The sequence below is a fragment of the Astatotilapia calliptera genome, chromosome 3, assembly GCF_900246225.1.
Source record: "Astatotilapia calliptera chromosome 3, fAstCal1.2, whole genome shotgun sequence".
In the NCBI taxonomy this organism is placed as follows: domain Eukaryota; kingdom Metazoa; phylum Chordata; class Actinopteri; order Cichliformes; family Cichlidae; genus Astatotilapia; species Astatotilapia calliptera.
In genome coordinates, this window is record NC_039304.1 from 1,086,592 (window position 1) to 1,110,392 (window position 23,801).

General features: G+C 42.7%; 1 protein-coding gene across 1 annotated transcript in view; it reads left to right on the plus strand.

Annotated features, from left to right (window-relative positions):
- The window catches only part of LOC113015885 (NACHT, LRR and PYD domains-containing protein 3-like), a 525,401-nt gene that overhangs the window by 105,005 nt on the left and 396,595 nt on the right, over nt 1-23,801 (plus strand). The window lies entirely within an intron of this gene.

Genomic DNA, 23,801 nt, shown 5'->3' on the forward strand with positions numbered 1-23,801 from the left:
AGCGTCACCTGGTCCAGCCCTAACTATATGCTTTAGCAAAAAGGAAAGTTTGAAGCCTAATCTTGAAAGTAGAGATAGTGTCTGTCTCCTGAATCCAAACTGGAAGCTGGTTCCACAGAAGAGGGGCCTGAAAACTGAAGGCTCTGCCTCCCATTCTACTTTAAATACTCTAGGAACAACAAGTAGGCCTGCAGTGTGAGAGCAAAGTGCTCTAATAGGGTGATATGGTACTATAACAGGGGTCCCCAACTCCTAGACTCCGGTCCAAATCCAGACCCCAAGAGGATTTTGTCCGGATCACAAAGCAGTTTCTCATTTACCGTGTAGTTGGATAGTTTCTTCCTGCCAGCTGCCGTGGCTGACTTTTGAACTGGCGCGACACGCAGCTATGCAGGTTAGCATCATGCTGGTCCACTCTCCCAGCCAGCTGTTGGCAGTAATGCACCACCAACTGCCAATAAAACGACAAAGAAGAACAAGCTATGTGGGTATGTGAGTTGATAGGTTACTATGTTGGGAGCTTGCTGAGTGGATGAGTAAAAGAAGATGGCTTTGTCAAAAATACTTATAAAGTTATAAAGAGTGGAAATCTGAAGAGCTGTTATGAAATCAAACATAAGAACTTTAACCAAAGCTGTGCGCCTGGGTCTGACGGTAGAACAAGAAGAATAAATGAGGTATGAGCGGCTACACGGCTGATAACAGTCTGTGACAGCACAACAGCATACGAGTGTTCACTGTGAGCACGGTGGACTTTAGGAGGACACAAAAAGACTTTCACTGACTGGAAAATGATAAAGAGTGAAAGGAAGCTGCAGCAGAAACACTTTTTAGTTTGGAAGAGAAACAATGTAACACTTTTAGATGGAAACAAAGTAAAGTGCAACAATTTACCTTCAATAAAAAATAAATTACATCCTTAATAAAACTATAAACATTTGAACCGTTTGATACTGAAACATAAAATGAAATAAACTCCATAAACAATCAAAATGAATTCAAACTGATCAGCAACATTAACTCAGGAGCACAATATATGAAACACTTTAACCTACAAAACAAAAACTAATCAAACAGTTTGTGCTGATTTCTTTCTTTGATCAAAATAACAAAGTCAGCATTAATGGCTCCGACGAGCACGTTTTGCAGTGCACAGCTTTTCAAAGCAGCTTTGAAGCAGGATCCTGCAGCTCTCAGCTCCTGCTCAGTGTTTAGCTGGGACTTGGACTTGGTCTGCAGCAGCAGAGAAGCCTCACAAAGATGAGACTAAAGGAAGAAGAACGCCCAGAGCCTGCTGCCCTCAGAGTGGATACTGCTTCTCTACACTCAGCCAGAATCCACTCAGTGTCTGTGATGTGAACTGCAGTCTCAGTGTGGAGTCAGACGTCAATGAACTGGTTCTGCTCTGCAAAGCTGAAACCAGTTGGAGCTGGTCATGCTGGGAACTGTTTTCATGGAAGTCCTTTTAAAAGTATCCCATCAGTGATGAAATATGCTGCTTGATATATGGAGTCGCTGAGGCGGCATCATCGTCAGTAGTGTCAACAAATTCATGCAGGTTCTCCAATGAATCTGTGTCTCCTTCATCGAGTCTCCTGCCCCACACTGCAAGCTTTCAGTGACAGAGCTGATCTTGTGACCTGAGGGAGGTTTTTATCTTTCCCTTGAAGCTGTAGATTTACTTCATTTCCAAATATGTCCCTCAGGTAGGCCAGTTTTGCCAGGAAGCTCTCATCACTAACTCTGGGACTTCATACTTGTGCTCCTGCTCCAAAAACATCTGATCTGCTCTCTGAGCTCAAAAACTCAGGACAAGACTTTTCCTGGTGACAGCCGCCTGGCTTCACTGTGAAACAGCACAGCTTGATGTTCGGCTACATCTCCTCACAGACAGCAGAGACACTCTTGTTTTTACTGGTCTGGTCTTTATAAAACCGACTACACCAATAATTTCAGTCATAACCTCACTGAATTCAGAGGAAAGCTGCTCTCAGTGTGAAACACTCCAGCAGAGGGCGCTGTTAAGTCCTTATTGTAACACAGTTACTGTGTGCAGTTAGACTTCATACATAATCTGCACTTATTTCCATCAGACATGCTGTCAGTCAATGATTGGTTTCTATTGATTCTACTTCCTGTTGACTAGTTTGATGACAGTGAAACAATCACAGCTGATTGTGTGATGATGTAAACTGTCACTGTTACATTCAGTGTGTGTGACATAATGTTAGTGCAGGCTGATAACAGCCTGGTTCTGTTAGAAACACATGAACGTGTCCATAGATCAGTGTGTGTTTAACATGAGAGCTTCAGCCCTGCTGATGTGTTAAATAAAGACATGCAGGAAAACTGATGAGACTCTGAAATAACTCTTTATATTTATAATGTAACTCTGCATCAAAAGAACAACAAAGGATCCCAGACAGGTTTCTGTGAACAAAGACCATTCTGATGTTTCTGTGTTTCTAACACTTTGACATTATTAGTAAACAGACTGCAGTGAGCAGCATTTATAAAGAGCTTCTATATAAAGATATGACAGCTGTTTGACAAGTTTATCACTCTGTGTTTGGACCTGATCAGTCCAGCTGTTTACTTGAAATATGTTCATTTTGGGGTGGGTACAGTTTCCTCTGCGGTGGGTAGGGTGGGCTGCCCCGGGTCCTGTGGGGCTTGGCAGTGCTACTGTAGGCCGCGGTCTGGATGGACCTGGGCTCCCTTGCCTTGGTGGGTACCAGAGGACGGGGGTGCCTACTGGGGTCAGCGGGGGAGCTGGCCCTAGGGAGGGGCATCCTCCCCTCCCTCCTTTTCCTCCCCATCCCCGGCTACCTCCCTCTTCCCGCTCCACCACACTCACCCATACAGGTAGGGCCTTGGGGTGCGGGTGTGTCACAGGAGTGCAGGTGAGACATCCCCCCCCCCCCCGTCCCCTTCTGGCCACCTGTGCCTCAATTTTATCTCACAACTTAGACATCCACATTACTTACACTCTCATAACACACACATATATATAGGGCCTTGAGGGTGGGCACATTAGCGGTGTCCAGTGGACAGTCTGTGTACTCAAACCTACCTCTGGCGCTGGTGCCCACCTCTCAATTTTAAATCCATGTAGACATTGAGGGTTCTCGGGAGGGGCCATGCTAACACCTGCTGCTCTCTGGCAGCAGCACCATTTTTTAGTTTTAAATGCACTTTAGAGCAACACGCAGCAACACTACACATGAGCGGGAGGAGGGAGGTATGGGGTCTTCACACACCCCCGTTCTCTGCTAGCCATCGGGGCGGGGGGGCTGGGAGGAGATGTTGGCTGTCCGATTGGCCTCCCTGCTGCTGCGGACCCTGGGACGGTCTGCTTGCCTCCACCCCGGGGGGAAGGGTAACATCTCTTGGGTCTGGGTTCTGCTTCCCCCTCTGGGGGCGAGGGTACCTGGACCCGGGGTATAGAGTATGTTTGGGGAGTGTGATTGTGTGTACATGTCCATTTATGTCAGTCCTTACGTTGGGTGAGTGCTGAGTGTTTGTATATGTGTGCATGAGGGTGGGAACGCATGTTTGTGTCTGTGTGTGCCTGTTTGTCTGTGTCTATATGTCAGGTCGGGTCTTAGACTCCACCTCTCTGGGAACTCCCAGGCCCTCCAAGGCCTATCTCCCCTCACCACACTCCCTGTTGGTGACTGATGCCCTCAGGGGTCGGTGCATTGGTGGTTCTTGGTGTCCGGGGCTGGGCGCTCAGGTATGTACCGGCTCACTCCCGGTGGCTACCTGGCGGGGCCTGGCGCCTGTTGCTCGGTCAGGCCTCCTCCGGGGTGTGGGGGGCCCTCGGGCCTCCGGCCTCTGGGCCTGCGGCTCGGTTCACTCTGGCACAGCCGGCTGCCGGCGGAGCCGTTGGGCACGCTGGTGAAGCCCCCTCTAGCTTCTGCTCGGTGGCTACTGGGTGACGCCTCGTCTGGGGATCCTCAGCCCTTCCCATGAGGGTGGCACAGATGCCCCTCCGGTTGTCCTCCTTGGGCTCTCGCACTCTGGGGCCTGGATCTCCTCCATGCCTGTTTCATGCCCTGGGGGACGGGGCTATGGCTCGCTACATCCTCTTGCAGACCATTACATGTGGAAACCATTTGAATACAAGCGCGCTGATCCACACAGGTGTGCACACGGGTGTTCACTGCTCGTAGACTTAAATTACACCTTTCTTGGCTGCTACTTCAAAGCACATTGTGCGCTGTCTGTCCTGCGTGCTGCACAACACATTATTTGACCACAAGTGTCTGTGAAGGTTCTCAGTCATCCAGGTCATCGTAGTCAAAGGAGCCTCTGTCAGCTAGAGCTGGGCGATAGAACGATAACGATATGTATCGCGATATAACTTTTACTCGATAGAGAAATTAAGCTATCGCGATAGACCTCGCCGCTCTTGTCCTCTTAAAAAAAAAAAAAAAAAAAAGGGTCAGCCAATCCAAATTAAGTAGCGCAGAGCCGAACCAATCACAGCCGCAGCGTCACGTCGCGTGACTTGTTACGTACAGCACAAGTGCCAAGCCGCACATGTGTTTGTTTGGGAAGCAGCCAGCGGGTAATGGAGGAAATGAGTGTGCCGACTAGAAAATTCAACCGAGCGTGACCGAAGAAAAACCAGATGATGGTTCCAATGCCGGAGAAATTGTCGAACAGAAGAGCCACAGAAGTTCCATAGTGTGAAGGTATTTCGGCTATTTCAAGTCTGACAAAAACAGAGTAGCGTGCACTGTAAATTGTGCCGAAAGCAAGTCTGGAAATACAATAAACTGGTGCATGCGTCACACTGTGCGCCACGTTATTGTTTCGGTGAAATGAATTTCTACAATACTGTTACTGTTAATTCTACTCTCTGCAGTGTTTAAATGCTTACATATACACACAGTTACTGTCCCTCCACGCATACGACTCGGTTCTGCTTCTATGCCCCAGCTTTGTTTACTTTTTCCCACCGAGGCTTCTAGACTTCTGATTGGCCAACATTTCTGCACGGTTAGGAATCTAGCTCCACCTGCTGCTTTGGCATGTTCATAGCAGCGTTTTCCTTCATTTCTGCCTTTATGTGTGGACGGGATTATTTTTTAAAACGAAAACGGAAAATCTCCGTTTTCAAAAACACCCGTGTACGTGTGGACGTAGCCTCAGTCTCTGACTGGAAGCGCTAATTCGTCATTCGGCTTTTGTCAGACTAAAGTAACTGTTAAAACTGTTTGAAAAGCTAAGCTATACAACAAGGAGAGATTGAGAATTTCCTTTTAGTTCTCAGTTCATTTGATATTGACAAAAGTTAGTCATTTTTGTCTGTTCTTCTGTAAAACAAACTAAGATTTATTTTTAGAATTAATATTTTGTTTCTAAGTGGAATTGACAGTTTAGTCTGTTTCGTTTGTTCTATTTTGAAACTTAAACGCTTTAGCGGCTGCCTTTTGTGTAGTTTGCAATATTTGCCTTTATTTATCTGAAAAAGTCTCATGTTCCTTAAGTACATCTACCCTGTTGAACTTATTATGGGAAATAAATATTTAAATCAAAACAAGCTGCTGATTATTTCACATTTTACTTGTGAGCAACGGCACATTTAAATCTTACAAATATAGTTATTTGGCTTATATCTTGATAGATATCGTTATCGCCTGAAATGAAAAAAACATGTCGTGATATGAAAAAATCTCATATCGCCCAGCTCTACTGTCAGCAAAGAGGCACAGAAAAGAAGATCAGACACCAGCGAGGGAGGATAAGAAGGACAGACGCAACAACATTGTCATCCCCTATGTAGCCGGTGTATCAGAAAAACTCAGGAGAGTTTTCTCCAAGCATGACATCCCGGTGTATTTCAGACCCAGCAACACGCTCAGACAAAAACTGGTTCACCCGAAAGATAAAACGCCAAAACACAGACTTAACAATGTGGTGTATGCTGTACAGTGCAGCGAGGAATGCCCAGACCTCTACATTGGAGAGACCAAACAGCCACTTCACAAGCGCATGGCACAACACAGAAGAGCCACCTCCACAGGACAAGACTCAGCAGTCCATCTGCATCTTAAGGACAAAGGACACTCCTTCGAGGATGCCAATGTTCACATTTTGGACAGAGAGGACAGATGGTTTGAAAGAGGAGTGAAAGAAGCATCTATGTCCACTGTGAGCGACCATCTTTGAACAGAGGCGGGGTTTACGAAACCAACTCTCTGCCATCAATAATCCAGTTTTGAGATCCCTTCCCAGACGCCTTAACGCCCACTCACATCCTGGGCCATCTGATCTCAGGAATTCGCATGATAAGGTGGGGCCAGGTTTCACAATGAACTCACCCGAAACTCTGGCTGATTGGGACCCACACCCAGTTTCACACCTTGGCTCAGGCGATTAGAGGATCATCAGGGGGTCCTTTTGTCCCTCTGTGGGGGGTCACTCCCACTAGGTTTATATCTGGGACTCTCCACCATTTGACCTTAGAACTGAAGAAGCTTCTCGGATGAGAGGTGAAACGTCTTCAAGCAACTTAAAGAAGTCCAGACGCTTTTCTTTGCAAGCTCCTTTGACATTTGACCACGAGCAATCTTTTCTGGTTTGACGCCGTCTTTGTAGCCAGAAACCAGCTCTCTCCTCGGCTTCCTCCACTACACGCTTCCCCACGCCAGTCTCCTCCGTCACTATAAAGGGGAGAGTCATGAGCTCCATCACCCTCACCTGTGCCGTCCAACGTCCCGCCACCAGCCTCCACTGCAGCAGGCCAGAGACCACACCCCTGCCACAATAAGTAAAAGTATATCCTTGCTGTACCCTTAATGCTAAATGTGCTAAATTAACCGCTGCCTTTGCCCCTTTGGGATTATTCTTATGTCACTGGGATGTTGACCTTTGACCTTCACATTAGAGAGATGGGCAGACATAATTAGTGTATGAATTTTAAAGTAACAGGTAATAAAGAGAGTGCAGCAAATGTAGTCAGGTTTATTACTCTGTATCACACATGAGTGCCCGAGGGAGGCGGGGCTGACTGGGGAGACACAGGAAACAGAGAGACAGGGCTGACTCGACATGAAACGATGAAACGTGGGACACGGGAACAGAAACTAAACACAGGCTGAAATGAACACTGAGGGAGGGAGAACTAAGATTACTGAGAGCCTGATAAATAAGAAGAACAAAAACCAAGAAAAACAAGAGTCAAAGAAAACCAAAAACACAAAGCATTGGGCCAGGACCCACTGCTGTGACATTTATATGTGATAAAAACATTAAAAACTGCTCAGATGTTGAAATCTTTCTACGTATACTTTAGGTTCAGTTCTCCAGCCTGGCATTTGGTTAAGCATGATTCAAACATTTGATTTTGTTTAACTGGTTTTAATTATAGTTACTTTTTGTGAACATTTGTTGCAGCATTTAAAAATACATCATTTATTTTCAAACTTTTATTTGATTTAGAGCATCATATTTGACCAACGTAAATGTTTTAATTTCATATAAAATAACTGAAGCAGTGAACTAAATATCTGAAATCTTTCCTTCCTTAAAAGTTATAATCCTACTTAAGTTATAGTGCAAACGCTTGAGCAACAAATATACTTGATGCTAATTAATTAATATTTCCCTTTGATGTTGCAACTATGCGGTCACTTCTGTCTTTAAACAAAATAATATTTTCCAGTTACAGAAATCATAAAGTCCAAACTAAAGTGCTACTGTTGCTATATGCATTTTATATAAATCATGGATGATGGTCCTGACATGAAGGAAGAGAAAGTTACAGGTTGCATCCTTTGACTTTGTCTCCGTGCCTTTGGGCCATTTTCAGAAGGACAGATGTTTCTGTTCAATTCTTAAATCAATTTTTTCAAACACAAACACTATTTTAAAGCTTCTAGAGAGTAAAATATTAATGATAATTATAATAACAATAATAAAAACAAAAGCTCTCAGATCCATCAAACCAAGCAGCAGAAAGAACAATAACTGAAGAGAAAACTTTAACCTTGTAGACTTCATTATGTTCCAGCTGCTCTACAGACGCTGTGACCTCGAACTTAAGCAGGTCGTATGTGCAGCTCAATAACTTCATAATCAATTCAATTCAATCTTTATTGGCAGACTTCATGTCCATAAAAACAAGACAAGAAACAAACACACAACTCCCCCCCCCCCCCCCCCCCACACACACACACAACACAAGGTATAAAACATTAAATATATATATATAAATAAGTATATAAAGCATTTGTAAAAATATAAAACCATAATATACATAAAACACAATTACTTAAAATAAATCAATAAGTACACAAACACTTTAACCAGTGCTTTCTGAGACTGGATGAGTAACGGGAACCACTCACTGTCGGATCTGTAAGTGCTAAAATTATACTGTTACTCGAACCATCCAGTTGTTCTCTAAAATTGAACATTAACTTTCTTAAAAGTGCTTTAAAAGTCCAAACACCCACAGCTACAAACATCTGGCTGGCACTACCACTTCTAGGTATCCTGCAAAGGATTCTCATCGCATCATTATATGCAACATGCAGCTTCTGAATGCTACATTGTTTGTAGGATGACCACAAGGGGGCAGTATATAGCGGTGTGCAATACGCTTTAAACAAAGCCACTTTAACTGGAAGTGAACAAAAGCTGAATTTGCGTGCAATAGTATTTGCCTGCACATAGAGCTTACATCGCTGTCTGTATATGTCATCATCATCATTCATTTGCTTAGTAATAAAGTGACCGAGGTATTTCACCTTTTTATGAACTTCAAGAGTTTTTTGTGCTAGTTTAAACAAAGGGAAATTTAGCTGTTTATCCTGCTTGGTTCTACATATCAAAACAGCACTTTTAGCAGCATTGTACTTGATAGGTTTTGTATTGTTGATTGTCATTTATGCTTAGAAACATTTACTCATATATGCTTAGAAGTGTATAATCATTTGTAGATTGAAAGAATGTTTTATCTTAAAGGAGGTCTGTATTAACTCTGTGTAGAAGGAAGTGCATTCATTCTTCTAGAGTGTGTCCTTGGTATAAATCACATACTCCCTAGGAGAGTTTATCTTTTCTTGCTGATTTATGGTATAGCAAGCACACGTATATCTGTTTAAGTATAAGAGCCTTTTGTTAGATGGACTTAGACGTCCTGGCACTAGCTTTAGGGAGTCTTCACAGGGTCACATCTTGACCTCACACACACACACACACACACACACACACACACACACACACACACACACGCGAATGCGGTCGCGCGGGTTTCACGCGGACCTGAGCCGTGCGGTTAATCGCAGGCTTATAAATGGAAGAGATTCAAATGTTAGAAGTTTTCAGAAAACACACCAGCCTTGAAAAGCGTGTGGAGAAGGCCAGCCCACATCAGCAGCTATGCTCTGGTGGGTGGCTTTCCCCCCACCCCTTGCTGACACGAAATGTTAACTCTTTAGCTTGTGTGCCAGACCATGGACGTAATTGAGGTGGATAGTTGTTAAAAGTCACCTACATTAAGCTTGTGGTTGCTTAAATTCAGTACAATGACATGTAAGGTGAAGTGATATAGGTAAATATTTAAACTAATGAAGTGCATAGAGGCACTTGATCTGTGTGAAAGACTGTCGTCTTATTATGAGCCATTGTTGAGATATACAGCACACCTGTGAAAACAACTAAAATGCTGAACCCTGTATGAAACATCTAGAAGTACATGATGGAGAAGCTGAATTGAATGTGAAAGTGTAAGACTTTGCCGCTGTGGGCAGAGCAACTACTGTGTGATGTTGCGTTGCAGTTTGTTTTTTTTCTGAGCTGATGAGCAAGCTACACATTATCAGATCGAGAGCTGTCTGAGAACTACTCAAAGAAAGGGAAACAGAGAGTGTGCTGCGTTTCCATGTGCAGTTTTCCTGCATCTTGACTCATGTGTGTGGAGTGTTCATAGCATCAGAATCAGAATCAGAATGGGTTTATTGCCAGATGTTGAGGTTTACAACATTAGGAAATTGCTGCGGTGCTTCAGTGCAAACAATAAGAATTAAAGTGCTATGCAGAAAGAAAGATATGTGCATGAGATATACATGAGATATATACATGAGAATAAGAATTATGAGTGCTACGTAGAAAGATATATACATGAGTGCAGGTGGTGATCAGTGCCAGACATGAAATGATGCAGTGACACAGCGTAGGGTCATGTGTTAGTGGCGGGGACAGTCATGTGGTTATTGTTCATGTGTCCAACAGCAGAGGGGAAGAAACTGTTCTTGTGGCGAGAGGTTCTGGTGCGAATGGACCGGAGCCTCCTGCCTGAGGGGAGCAGGTCAAACAGACTGTGTCCAGGGTGAGAAGGGTCAGCTGAGATCCGAGCTGCACGCCCCAGTGTCCTGGAGGTGTACAGGTCCTGCAGAGATGGGAGTTTGCAGCCAATCACCTTCTCAGCAGAGCGCACAACACGCTGCAGTCTCTGTTTGTCCCTGATAGTGGCTCCAGCGTACCACACGGTGATGGAGGAGGTGAGGATGGACTCGATGATTGCAGTGTAGAATTGCATCATCGTCCGTGTTGGCAGGTTGAATTTCTTCAGCTGCCTCAGGAAGTACATCCTCTGCTGGGCTTTCTTGATGACGGAGGTGATGGTGGGCTCCCACTTCAGGTCCTGGGTGATGGTGGTACCCAGGAAGCGGAATGAGTCCACAGAGGTGATGGGGTTGTCAGTCAGGATGATGGGGGGGGGGAGTGGGGCTGTGTGCTTCCTGAAGTCCACAATAATCTCCACTGTCTTCTGGGCATTCAGCACCAGGTTGTTGTGGCTGCACCAGGACACCAGATGTTCAACCTCCCTCCTGTAGGCAGACTCATCAGCATCATGTGTTTATTTGTTTTGTTGGGTTGAAAATAATTAAATAAACGTGTGATCATGCCTATGGATCACCATGGCACATATCTCCAGCCATATGATTTATTTATGCAGATGACAAAGTGAGTGTGAATGTGTTTGACATCACAGTGTTTCTGTGCGCCTTGTAAAAATAGTTGTTTTTGATTGTGAGAGCGGTGATACTGCAGATCACCAGCTATTTAAAAAAAAAAATAATAGTAATAATGAAAGTCTCTCAGTCTGTCGTTTACAGGTGGGGAACGGACCTGGATCAATTCTCCACGGGCAGCAGTCGGAAGAAAATTATAGGTTGAAATCATTAGAAAAATTAGAAACACCCAGCCAGAATTTTTTGGCTGAATTGTTTTGCAGCTTCCCGTCCTCATCCTGAACAAGCAAGCTCCAAGGAAACGAATCTCTCCCTGAAGACACCGAGTGCAGTTTCAGAAGCACGAGCATGAACATCAACAGTGGACAGGAGTCCAAGAGACAATCTGAGCAGAGAGGTCCAGCAGCGCTGTGGGCAAACGGCATCAGAAAGAGAAGAACCACCATCTAGATTGGATGGATGGAGATGCGTTTCCAGCCAGCTGCAACCTCACTGTGTGTGAAGGACTTTTGAGAAGACTGTCTGAGTTTGACATTTGCCATGTTTGGAGTGAGATGGCAATAAAAGAGACAGTGGGACAAAGAGAGAGACACGGGACAAAGCTGATAAAGCTGACTGCCATTGGACTGAAAAGTGGGAGAGAAGGAAAGGAGCAGAGGAGGACTGAGGCTGCTGTTTTAGTGTGGGCAATCAAATTAGGTTAAGGAATTCGGGGAGACAAGCGACTGCCTGGAAGTGGAGGATTGATACAGTGTCCAGACCACCACAAAAGGGGGAGGAAGACAAGCACTGAGGTATGCAAGTGTACTGTTAGAAAAAAATGGAAAGTGACACGACACATACAGATAATATGCACCAGAGATAAAAAAAAAAAAAAAAAATCATACACAAAGTGTTACACATTAAGAGAGGGCATTTGTAGAAGGGGTTAACAACACACAGTGTGGTTGCCGATGGTAACCTGCAAGCATTTGGGGTTTAGCTGTGCCTGAATATGACAGAGTTTTTCATTTAGATGTTTCTGAAACAAAATTTGGAGTGAACAGAGTTTTGTTTCAGAAAAAAGGGGGGAAGGTACATGAAAGGATACATAAAAACAGAACATGCATTAACCCTACTAATACAAACACAAAATAACTCATGAAGATTAGACAACATTTTAAGTGTGTGAGTCTGTTTATCATCTTGTCCAAGTCACCTCGTGTGATGCAAAGACCAGTGAAACTCATAGCACATTACATGCTCTGCTGGGTATGCAGCTCCACAGACATGCATTAGACCTGCCTAATAACAAACACCCATGTAATGAAAATTAGCTTGTTATCAAATACTGAATTTATCCTAAAGAAAAAAAATTGACTCTCTAGGTTGCAGGACAACAATTTAAACTTTTGTGGAAAAAAAAAAATCCTGGTTTGACCAATCAGTGATCAGACAATAAATTTAGTGTTAAAATGGTAAATTGGGAGAAGCTTCCAGCTTGATTGATGCAGCAAGTGATTTACTGTATGAGGGAAATTGTCTTTTGTGATACTATTTTGAACATGCTTTTCTGTCGTCCTGTCAACTTAGTGGGTTAATAGCTGATATGCAAATTAGTTGATTGGTTTTAGATTAATGAAAGGTGATTGAATTCTAGCACGAGTGAATGAGATGTGTTGGAGTTTGTTGTGTGTTGAGTGGAGACTCTAAAACACTGAGTTTCCTGTTTTGATGTGCAAGTGAATCCTGTATTTAGATACACAACTCTGAATACGTCAGAACAAACATCTTTTGTGAAGTGCATGACAGCATGTCACATGTTTTATGATGAAGGGAAAAGGAAAATTGAATACAATAGATCTGTGACCTAAATGAGTGAAGAGCACAGACCTGGTGATTAAACTCATAGCTAATATGACATTAGGATTATGTTGTGAGTTGTGCAGCTGATGGTTGGTTTGGAGTGAATCTAGCTGATGATTCTTCTCCTGTTGTGAAGTTGATGAGGAGTTTGTGTCATAACTTAACAAGGCCTTTTTATTTTGATACTTTTACAGTGCACTGAAAGTTTTGTTTGATAATCTCTGTTATCTTTCATTTTTATCTTTTGAACAGGCACTGATTTTGTTTGTCTATTTCTTTTCTTTAAGCAGATCTGCATGTCAGAAATTAAAAGTGCTATACTGTCATGTCTGAGTGTGGGCAGGCAGGAAGAAAGGACCCAAAATGCAGGACTCACTGAGGTGGAAGTAATTCAAAACACACAGCTTTATTGCTGGTAAGAAGCAGAACAGAAAAACACTAACTAAACTGGAAGAACGGAATAAGTAGGCAGGAAGGCTGGCTGGCAAACGGAGCACACAGAGGAAGCAAGGGTGAACAGACGTTAACGATGCGACACCGAGTAGGGGAAGACACAGACACTAAATACAAGAGGTGAACGGAGCAAAGAGGAAACAGCTGGGAGACACGGCTGACGTTGATTACACTGACGAGACAGGGAGAGCACAAAGCTGAACGCACTGACAAAGGGCACAGACCTACAAAATAAAACAGGAAGCACACGCCAGACAGAGACAGACTCGTAAACAGGCATGATGACGTCATGGACAAACAGAGGGACATACGGGCAGAGAAGACTAAGCACAGGCAACCTAAACCAAACATAAGGGCAAGATAACAAAACCTAAACCAGAAATAATCATCATCAACATCATCAGATAACTAAAGAATCAGAATATAATTGTAATCAAAACAGTATCACCAGAGAATAACTAATCCATAATGCAAAATAAACCAAAACATAAGAAACTCAAAATACTGGGTCGACCCGACCCAGGACCGTGCCATATACTGTCAAGTGTTCTCTGACTGTGAGGTGCCCACACTTGAAAAAGACCAGACTTTGAATTTCACTCAACTTTATTTTGACCAGGTAGATAGGTAAGTAGCAGCAGGTAAAAAACCTTTCAACACAAAAATAAAGAACATTTCATTAACCATTCAGATAAATTACATACATTACACAAAAGACAGATGAAAATAACAAAATACACTTCAGTAAAGCCATTTACCATGTGGTTAACTGTGTTAATTTAACTGTGGTTCTTAAATAAATATACACAATGTGTCTTCTTTGCATTTAACACTTTTTTATAAACAATTGTATTTTAAAGTATACATTTTAGAGTTCAAACATTTTAATAGAGACTTTAACTAAGGATTTTCTTTACAAAGAATTATTTTCTTTAAATCAAAACCAAACATTTATTCTCTATTTTTACGATCCACCCAAGGATTTGGGGGGGGTAACTATTTTTAATATTAAGTAACATAAATATGTGGGAACACTAACTGCACAAACAATTTATTCAAACTTAAACATTCTTTTTTGTCAATATAATTTTTTAAACTTAAATGCAGCAATTATTTCCCTAAGCGTAAAACATTTGCACAACTGAGCTTCCATAGTTCCAAATATATGTGCAGCAAATGTGAGCTCAAGAGCTTACCGATAGCCCGTCTTGTTCAAAGTCTTCCTCACAGTGGAAAAGTGCTTTGTTTGCCGTCCTCTCAGTATGTTGGTCACGGGTCAAATGACTGCTGCATGCATTTTAAGGTCTACTAGGCACGCCCACCCTTGATTGTTCTAATGTGGCTCACCTGGCAGGGCGGCGCACACCAGGCCGTGCTTAGTTATTGATTGCACCCAAGGTCTAATCAGTGGCCATGCGCACGCAGCAGCACCGAACAGGTAGTGGGCAGGAGGAGGAAGAGAGGAATGAAAACCACACCTACTAGGCCAGCGCGACATATACGACCTGTCGAGAACGCCGTTACAAGTGAGGTTTCTCCACATTAAAATGGGCTCAGGAGAAAGCCACTTATTTGGGACAATTATTAAATGAATGTCCCAGCCTAAATCGGATTCAGCGAGGTAATCCGATGTAGAAGTTTTTTTTTTTTTTTTGAGATGACGTCATTTTGCTGAGAGTGGAAACTAAATGCGACAATCGATTCCACTGTCAGCAAAGAAAGAAAGAATGAATGTATGAATGCGTGAGTGAAAGGAAAGAAAGCTGACTGACTGGTGAAAGAAACTGTGAGAAATTGTATACATCTGAGCAGCGCTAACATTTGCATTTTCTTTGTTGTTGTGTGTGCGGAGCAGACCGCGTGGTGTGTGACGTCAGCAGTTGTTGTTGTTATCATGGGTTTCTAAGCAACCAAGGGTGAGTCGGAGGGAGAAAGACGTTTGTGCTGGACTTTGCTCCTGGCAGCACAAAGTATTTATGTAAAAAAGAGAGGGAGCGAAGGCTCCACAGCTGCGTGGGTGCACGCGAATGCGGTCGCGCGGGTTTCACGCGGACCTGAGCCGTGCGGTTAATCGCAGGCTTATAAATGGAAGAGATTCAAATGTTAGAAGTTTTCAGAAAACACACCAGCCTTGAAAATGCGACAATCGATTCCACTGTCAGCAAAGAAAGAAAGAATGAATGTATGAATGCGTGAGTGAAAGGAAAGAAAGCTGACTGACTGGTGAAAGAAACTGTGAGAAATTGTATACATCTGAGCAGCGCTAACATTTGCATTTTCTTTTCTACAGCATTACAGTTCTTCATGTGGTTTGATCACATGATTTATACCAGGACAACTGGTTGATGTTTTTCCTACTACAGGATTTTTGGGTTTATGTGTGAGGAAAACTGTGTTTACAGGTTATGAGTGGTGATGCTGTTACATTGTGTTTTTGGGAAAATGTGACGGTTACTTTGATGATATGAATAACATATTTTCCACAGCAATGGATGGTTGATTTTATGGTGTTTTTATGGCACCTCTGGAACCTGTTGACCTGTGTCTGACCTCCGTCTGACCACAGTCAATGTGTATTGCTTATATTTGTTTCTTTGAGAATACTGTGGAGGATTCAGCTGAAACGGACAAGTGACATGAGTAAAACAAATAAGAGATTACGGTGTTTATGGAAAGATGAATATGGCCTCTTAGCTGGCCACTTTGAACCCATAGTAATATATAAGTGGAGTGACTTTGCTTAAGGGCAGTCACTGATTACATTAATGTTAACTGAGTACATGGGATGATCCATGTCTGGGGCAAATTATGGTAACAATAGTGATTTAATGATTTGAGAAAACCTGCACATGACACTTGTCTTGCCCGTGCTGAATGCTTATTACTCTTTTGATATAATTGTTTACACGTGTGAAGTTTGATTTTATTTCCAGATCTTGTGTATGCAGGCTCCTGGTGGAGCCAGTTTTTAAGACAGGGATCCTGGTTTGGTGAGTTGACGCATGGTTGTCCATGCGTCAAGAGGTGGGGTCCAGAATTAACATTAAACAATGTTTACTATTATTGTTGCAGTGATTTGTGTGATTAGCTGTTTATTTACAAGTATTAACCTATGCAAGTGGTGCATCCATGTTCAGATGAGGCTTTGATGGCCTATAAATGAAGTTCACTGAACTAAAGAATGTGGTTTGATGATTGTTGACATGCTCTCCAAATAGAAGTCTTTCTGAAATACAGGTGCAGCAGTGAGAAGCGAGAAACATTCCAGGCATAGCCCAGGCAGTGGTTGAGGTCAAAGGTCAAGCTGGTTGGGGCCCATCATGAGATCAGACCTTGGAGCCACAGCAAGGACCATGAAACTGCCTGCAAAATAGCGGAGAGACCCTCCTGGATTTATCAGAGCCACTGCAAAGAGGTCGAGGTCCCAGGAAACCCCAGCACCCTCAAGACAGCACAATAGAGAAATCTCACACTTGGTTGTTTCGGTGGTGAGGGGGGAGTGCTGATTGAGCCCCCGTAGGGTAAGCTCGCACTTCAACCTCCAGCCTCTGATCAACTCTAGGGCAACCAAGTGCGAGGCGTGACGGCTGAATCAGCTGAACCAGGAGGAAGGCAGAGAAGCTGAGTGTTTTGAGACAGATCCAGCAGGGCCAAAATCAGGACTATCCATGACGAGAAGGAGTGCCTGAGAGGATCGTCCACAGGATGGGAGCTGAGGCCAGGAGAGAGACTTCAGGAGGATCAGAGATCATCTTCAGCAGCGTAGGGACAGGAAAACTCGAGGGATGAGGGGAGCATGCCAAGCTCCATCGACAGCGCAGAAGGAGTTCGAGGATGACATCATGATTCTGTGAAAAGCACAGGAACCAGAAGCTATGGTGGTGATGACAGCAGTTTCCTATGAACATCACCTAATGCTGTGCCACTGTACTGTGAATACGATGATACCCTGAAGACTGCTGGGATCACAACAGCAGTAAGATAATGGACACCTGCACCCTTTCCACAGAGGTGTTTCTCTGCAGAGCGTGGACAATGAAGGAGTCATAAATATCCCCCTCACAGGACGAAGGCTTGAATGAGGTGATGGGGGTTGGTAGAGGCCATAAAACTAGAGTGCTGAGAGGTCTGCAGCTTTGGAAATAGCTGAGACCCATGTTGACAAACAACAAAACTAACTAGTATGTTTGAATGTTTATTCTACATACATTTGGACTCTGGTCCTATGGAAAGTGATGGAAACAACTGGAAGAGACATTCATGACGCCCTGCAGAACTCAAACCACTCTGCAGAGAGACGTGATTTGCACACCTGGAGAAAACACCACCAAGCTGAGATGGTTTTGAAAATGTTACTTTCTTATTTTCACTATTAAATTAACAATTTCTTTGTTTGTTTGTAGGATGCAGTTTGCCATGAGATGAGCTCAATGAGGAATGGGATAACCGCTAATACATTTGTTAAACTGTGTATTTTTTCAGTAATTTAGGGTGATTTGACATATGCTGAATATAACAATGTTTGCATTGAAACTGTCAGACATGAGGTATTCGTAACTGGGGACTTTTCAAGCATAAACGTCAAAAAGGGGGGAATGTTAGATTTTGTATTGTTGATTGTCATTTATGCTTAGAAACATTTACTCATATATGCTTAGAAGTATATAATCATTGGTAGATTGAAAGGATGTCTCATCCTAAAAGAGGTCTGTATTAACTCTGTGTAGAGGGGGGTGCATACATTCCTCTACTCAGTATCCTTGGTATAAATCACATACTCCCTAGGAGAGTTTATCTTTGATTTATGGTATAGCAAGCACACGTATATCTGTTTAAGTATAAGAGCCTTTTGTTAGATGGACCCAGACGTCCTGGCACCAGCTAGCACCAGAGTCTTCACAGGGTCACATCTTGACCCCACACAGATCTCTCACACACACACAAATCACACACACACACACACACACACACAGGCAAGGTACTCTTTGTTTGTATGTAGACGTCATATGTTAATGAACCTATGCATATTCATGTAACCTCAATAAAAGAACAGTGGTACGGGAGAACAGACGAGAGCAACTGGGGTCAAGCGAAGGGACGGCGCGTTGTCCGGTTTTCTCCCGTGCACGAGAAACATGAAGAAGCTTGCCTACTTGTGTCTTGCTTTGCAGTGTAATTATATTGTCTCCAACGTTCCAGCGGATGGGTTCAAGCTACAAACCTATCATAGGTAACGAGGTAAGTTCCATGTCTGAGTCAGAGTCGTCTGGGCAGTGTGCCATTGCGATTTCAAAAAAATTAAGCCGCTCCAGGGCACAGCGCAGTTATTGATATAGCAGTAAAAGAGTCAGTTAGGTCAGACTAGAAAGACAAAACAGCAATAATGTGTTCAAGATTAAATTTAGAAAAACCACATATAAAATTTCGCCCAACAACTGAAATTAGACTGGAGTGATCAGAACCATGTTATTACAATAGCATGTCTGCAACACTAGAGCTCAATGCAAGATTAGTTTTAAGTCGTTTCGTTATACTGAGCCGAAGACCAGCACCAACGGTTGTAGTCGGCCAAGCTATCACTTACATGTGCTACAGTCAGTCTCAGCAGAGGGAAAGGGGAATGAAAAGCCAGCAGAAATGTTCATGTCCAGGCTCTCCACAGAAGAATTAATCCTTAGAAGACGAAACCAACAACAAATAACAAATCCACGGAGTCCATTCGCGTCGCGGAGTCAGCTTCTCTCTTTTTCTTTCTCCCAAGCGGAGCAGCGGCACATCACGGTATCCAGAAATTAGTCGGGTCCCACCTGAGCTGAGGCTGCGGCCATGGCTGGAGAAAACGCCTGAGCGTCCGCAAAACTGGGGGGATTTCCGAGACAGTTCACGTGCTAGAAGAGAAGAATCCTCGGCGGGATGCAAAAATCGTCTGAAGTCCAAGGGGAAAAAGTTCGGGCGCCAGTTGTAACGTGCAGTGGAGATGAAGCCAGCCGCGGAGGTGTGCAGGTGGATAGCGAATGAGCAACAGCTTCTGACTTTCCAAAAAGTACTCATTTATTTACAATATCAAAAATAAAAGTGCTACCTCTACCACACATTACTAAAGAGCACACTAGTCCGCGTACACACGGGAGCATCCATTACAGGAGGAGTGCGAAGAAGAACAAAAAGGGGGTGACACCAGTCGTGAGACAGGAGGCGCCGCCATGTGGTGATACACTGCATTACAATAGCAACTGTTACAATATAAATATTGTTCTGAGAGGCTTTTTGTTGGTTGAGTCTGAAATTGATTGTATGTACAATTCATATCCTTATAAAACGGCAGAAATATGGTGTTTTATTAATAAACTTACATTTATGGCAGTGGCGTGTCTAGAAAATTTTTGTTGGGGGGGCCAGGTAGGGGCACAGATTTGGAGAAGGGTGGCAGATGTAATTGGCAGATAATGTTTAAAAAAAATTCTACCAACCATTAACCATAATTCAATAATCCTATAAACCTAATAACCGAATGCGCTTTTAACTCTTATTAGAATGAGATTTCAACCACTCCGGTGCAAAGTTTTTAGATAGTGCGTTGATAAAGTACAAGAGATACAATCAGTGCTTTGTCAGTGTTTACTCAGCATTCAAGGACAGCAATATTTGCATAGTATTTTTACTGACATATACTGCACATATGTTTTGGGCAAAAACATTTTTTAATATTAAAATACGAACATTTGTAGCAAACAATTGACAAATTAGCCAATGCCAATGCAAAACTTTATCTGCCTATTAAAAAAAGAAGATAATCTTCTCACAAACTGGTGTTTGATTTTGAAACAGGGAAAAAGTGGGGAAACAAATGAAAAGACTAATATTTGAATGAAACCTGAAAGCAAGTAAATACTTTCTTTGCTTCCTTATGGTAAACTTTGGTAATATTGATAAAGAACAACACTGGCTGATGATGAAATACAGTCAGCTGGCATGGTGACACTGCCAGTATTAACCTGCAGGGCTGGACTGGGACAGAAAATCGGGCATTTTGACTAGAGACCGGCCCACCAGGTATTAAAGCCATAAAGCCTTTGAATGAAAACAAATGCTGTTGTGACAGTGATGTACAGTTTTGTTGGTATATGTATGATTTCTATACATTTTACGTCAGATAAAAACTTTGGTTGTAAGATTTAGATAATTATTTAATAAAAGCTAGATATTTTAAATGAGAATAAGAAAGAAAAGTATTTCTTTGTGCCCCCCTCTCCCTGTTAATGCCCTACCTGGCCCCCTGGCAACACTTTGCTAGACCCGCCCCTGCACAGTTACCAGCTGTCAGCTACATAAAAAAGGATCCTGGTGTTATTTGTCTCTCAGAAACAGTTCATAACTTCCCTTCAACTCATTCATGTGACCTAAAAGGTAAACCTGTTTCTCCATCACCTGTTCAGCTCTGATGATTCAGTAAGGACATCTCCTGGTTTCATCTGCATGTTTCCCTCTCACCACATATACAAACCGACATCACCCAGCAAAGTGGGCGATAAATAAATGAGAGAGAAAAGCCGATCAGCTGATCATTGATCAGTTTCATGATTGAAGTAGCAGCAGGAGAGAGAGGGGGAGAGAATGAGAGAAGAAGAGGCAGCTGTGCAGCGTAAAGACAGAATAAATCCAGCTTTGTGTCTTTTTCCATTCTAGCTAAAGTCCAGGACAAACTGCGTCTCTTCTCAGCTCAATACGAAACGTGTAATATTTTCTCTGAATGAGGGACCATTCCATTTTTTTAAGGAGCCGTTGGCATGAATAAAATAAAGTTCACTATCAGTAACATCATAGCACCCACCCAGCTGTATAAAAACTCCATCAAGCTGGCTAGAACGCAGTACGAGTTATTGCAACTGAGGGTAAAGTCAGCACAACGAAAATAAACTCCACCTAAACTTAGTTTATATCTGACCCAGATAGACTGCAGGTCATAACTTCTTACCTGAAGTTCAGTTCACCTGACACTCGGACTGGTGGCTGCCTCGGGGCTCTCCTCCTGCCTCTCCTTCCCTCATCCACCTGCTGGCCTCTGTGGAAGCCCTGCCATAGCCACCACCAAACAACGGAGTTATTTTTACACATCGACCTGCATCTTATAACTCATAACTCTTATGTTAGCTGCCCTCAGTAGCATACTGTCTGAAATATTCGACGGCTGCAAAAATTCTTTAAGTGTTATTTTTTTCCTTGGTATTCTAATTTCACTGAAGTTTACTAAACTCAACAAACTTGATATTACTTACCGGGACATTTATTCTGTCCTCATTTTCTTTCACCGAAAAATTGTTTCCTGCAGTGTTGTCCTTCGTGCTTGGCTCGCCTACCTTTGCTAACGTGATGCGCATAGCGCAGAAGCCGATGCTGCATTCACTTACACTCGGATATCTGAGCTTCACCGTGAAAACATAATCGTACATTTGATATTTGATTGAATTTTATTGTTTTACCTTTGGGGTGGCACCTGGGGTGGCCAGTCTGGTTGGGGGGGTGGCCTGTGCCCCCCCAGGCCACCCCCCCAACCAGACTGGCCACCCCGCTGGACACGCCATTGATTTATGGATATAAAATAGCTAAAAGTATTAACATGCCTCAGAGAAATCACTAATAACACTAAGGGCTGGACGGATTTGATTTGCATTCTTCAAGAAGAGTGTGGTGTCATCAGCTAGCTGGCTGATGATGAGCTCCTTATCAGCTGTGCTGATTCCTTGTATAACAGGTCAAATCTCGGGGTGGAGTCTTAATCATTTTAATTGAGCTATTGCCATTCGTGTACAAGGTTTTGATAGCTTTACAGAAAAATGCCAAATTTTTCCAAAGAGTGGAAAATAAATTGATGTTCAATTGTATCAAAAGCCTTTTAAAAATCCAGGAAGAGAATGAAGCTATAGTCAGATACCAAATCAGAGTAATCAAGTAGATCTAAAACCAGTCTCATGTTCTTAGAAAGGTGTCTGTTTCTCATAAAGTCTGATTGTGTCTCATCGATAATTGTGTCCAAGAACTCTTTCATTCTGTTAGCAAGTACTAAAGCCATAATCTCATAGTCATCATTGAGCAGACAGATGGGTCTCCAATTATCAATAAGAAGTAAGTCTTTGTTTGGCTTTGGAATAAGTGTTATGAGACCCTGAGTAAGAGTAGGAGGGAGGATGTTATTCTCTACACTTCCTATGAAAAGCTGCAGTAAGAACGGAGCCAGGAGATTAGAAAATGATTCATAAAACTCTGCAGTTAAACCATCTGTGCCGGGAGATTTGTTGGCCTTAAGTGCAGAAATAGGATTACAAACGTCCTCCACAGTCAGAGGGCTGTCACAGTGACTTCTATCTTCCACAACAATAGTTTTTAGGTTTTTAATATTATTGAGAAACAGCGTTGAGACATATATATATATATATATATTCTACTTTTCTAAATGATTGACTATTTCAATGGAGAACCTAAATGACACGGACCCGTGTTTGTTATTACATATCTCTATTTTGAATGTGACAAGTCTATCATTGCCTGTTATTCATAGGTATTAACAGAGTTTTTGGCCTTTTTTCCTCTATAACAGTTAATTGACACTTTACAGTGGCCTGCTATGGTTAATAATAACATGTTCAGTCATGAGTGAAAACAAAGCTTTTCTTCACTTTAGCATTTAACATTCCCAACAATATAATGTGATACCTTAATTAAAACACAGCTAATAAAACACAATTTTCTTAATGCAAACATCAGTGACTCAACATTAGCAACCAAAGGGTTCAGTCTGCAGCTCACACTCATGTGAAGCTACAGCCTCCCCCTTTAGTCTCTGTCATCCTTCTGCTCCTGCAACAACAAAGCAAGACAAAACCTCCACCCTTCTTCTACAGGCTGGGTGAATTGTTGTGGACATTCACTAATCCTAAAGTCGGCACCGTTTTTGTCTCAGTATCAAGTCAGTTAAACTTTTAGTCGTCAGTCCATCACAGTCCAGTCACATGCATACATCCACACACATTCATACCAGATATTGCTGATAATGGAGTCTCACGCGCAGCCTATTCGAGCCTCCATCACCAGCAAGATGATGTCATCATTTTAAAGGAAAACAGCTCCTTGTTTTTGGACTGGATTGACTCGCTGCAATCCTTTTAGGCTCAGGACTTCTCATGTGATCAATGTCCCATATAAGTGAATTTCTCCCAAGCCCATTATAATCATGGAGAAAAACACTTTGCCACTGTTTCCAGTAAGAATATTTTATAGCGCTTTAAAGTTCAACCTCTCAGGTCTGGATTAAAGAGCTGATTTGTTAAATCGGGAACTCACAAAATACCAAAATATCACCACCGGTGGATCACACCTCTCAGATGTTCTTATCTCAGTGCACTGTAACAAAAGCACAAACAAACGCAACCAATAAAATACTAATAAAGTAACAAATACTGGGGCCCATTGCAAACATGTCCAAGCATAAAACCATCTTTCTCTCTCTTAGAGAAA